The sequence below is a fragment of the Trichechus manatus genome, unplaced genomic scaffold (genome assembly GCF_000243295.1).
Source record: "Trichechus manatus latirostris isolate Lorelei unplaced genomic scaffold, TriManLat1.0 scaffold00026, whole genome shotgun sequence".
NCBI classification, from domain to species: Eukaryota; Metazoa; Chordata; class Mammalia; order Sirenia; family Trichechidae; genus Trichechus; species Trichechus manatus.
In genome coordinates, this window is record NW_004443962.1 from 21,352,001 (window position 1) to 21,353,856 (window position 1,856).

Genomic DNA, 1,856 nt, shown 5'->3' on the forward strand with positions numbered 1-1,856 from the left:
GGAAACCGTTTGGGGCAGTTCTTCTCTGTCCTATGGGGTCGCTATGAGTTGGAATCAACTCAGTGGCAACCGGTTTCTGGGTTGTTTTTTCACTTTGCTGGATTGATTACTTTTTTTTTTTAAATAACATTTCTAGTAGTTTGAAAGCTCTCCATTGTAATCTACATCTATTAGTAGTTATGTTTTATTTACGAACTTCTAAAAACAGTTTTATTGAGGTATAATTGATGTATTTAATGCATACAATTTTTGTTTTGCACATAAAGTATACAGTTTGTTAAGTTTTGACTTTCTACACCACCACGATCAAGATAATGAACTTACCCATTACCCCTAAAAGTTTTCTTATACTTCTTTGTAATCCTGCCCCAAGCAATTTTTGTCCCCAAACCATTCCAGGAAACTACTGATTTTCTTTCTGTAACTATACATTCGTTTTCATTTTTTAGAATTTTACATGAATGGGAACATACAGTATATACTCTTTTTTGGGGGGGAAGGTATGGCTTCTTTCACTCAGAATAATTATTTTGGGATACATTCACACATCAATAGTACATTCTTTTTATTGATAAATAGTACTTTATTGTATGGGTGTACCACAGTTTGTTTATCCATTCGCCTGTTAGTGGATATTTGGGTTGTTTCCAGTTTGGGGGCTATTACAAATAAAGCTGCTATAAACATTTTCTTGTGCAATTCATTTTGTGGACATATGCTTTCATTTTTCTGGGTAAATGCCTAGGAGTGGGTTGACTGAATTATATGGTAGGTGGATGTTTACCTTTTCCAGAAGTTGCCCTTGTTTTCAAAGAGGTTATTATTCCATTTAACATTCCCATCAGCAGTGGATGAGAGTTCCAGTTCCTCCATATCATTACCAGAGCTTGGTATGGTCAGTCTTTTCAATTTTAAACATTCTAATAGTTATGTATTACTATCTTATTGTGGTTTTAATATGTATTTCCCTAAAGACTAATGATGTCAACCACCTTTTCATATACTTATTTGCCATCCATATATATTCATCTTTGGTCATGTCCAAATATTCTGCCCACTTTTTAAATTGACTTTAGAGAATTCTTCATATATACTGACTGGATACAAGTCCTTTTCATTCACTTTATAAAGTCTTTTGAAGAGAAGAAGTTTTTAATCTTGATGAAGAAAAATTTATCAGTTTTTTTCTTCTATGGACTATGCTTTTGATATTGTATCTAAAATATTTTTTCCTAATCCAAGATCACAATGGTTTTACCTTCTGCGTTCTTCTCAAAGTTTTCTAGTTTTAGGTTTTATGCTTAAGTCTATGATACATGAGAGTTAATTTTTACATATGGTGTGAGGTATGATTGAAGGTTTTTTTTTATGCATATGGATATCTTATTGTTCTATCACCACTAAATTGCCTTTTAATCTTTGTTGAAAATCATTTATTCCTATATGTATGACTCTATTTCTGGACTCTCTATTCTGTTCCATTATCTGTTTGCCATTTTTGTGCCAATACTGCACTGTCTATTTAACTGTTGCTTTATAATAAGTCTTGAAATCAGGTAGTGTTGACTCAACTTTGTTCTTTTTCAAAGTTGTTTTGGCTATACGAGGTATTTTGTATTTCAATATGAATTTTAGTATTAGTTTATTAATTTCTATAAGGCAGCCTACTTGGATTTTGATTGAATTGCATTGAACTATGTATCAGTTTGGGGAGAAATGACATTTTAGGAATATTGAGTCTGCCAATCCATGAATACAGTACATCTCCATTTATTTAGGCCTTCTTTAAGGGCTCTCATCAAGGCTTTGTTCTTTTTTCTGTGTAAAGCTCTCACCCATCTTTTTTTTTTTTTTTT

At 32.1% G+C, this 1,856-nt stretch overlaps 1 protein-coding gene across 1 annotated transcript in view; it reads left to right on the forward strand.

Moving 5' to 3' along the window:
* The window catches only part of LOC101351667 (cell surface glycoprotein CD200 receptor 1), a 147,041-nt gene that overhangs the window by 57,975 nt on the left and 87,210 nt on the right, over nt 1–1,856 (forward strand).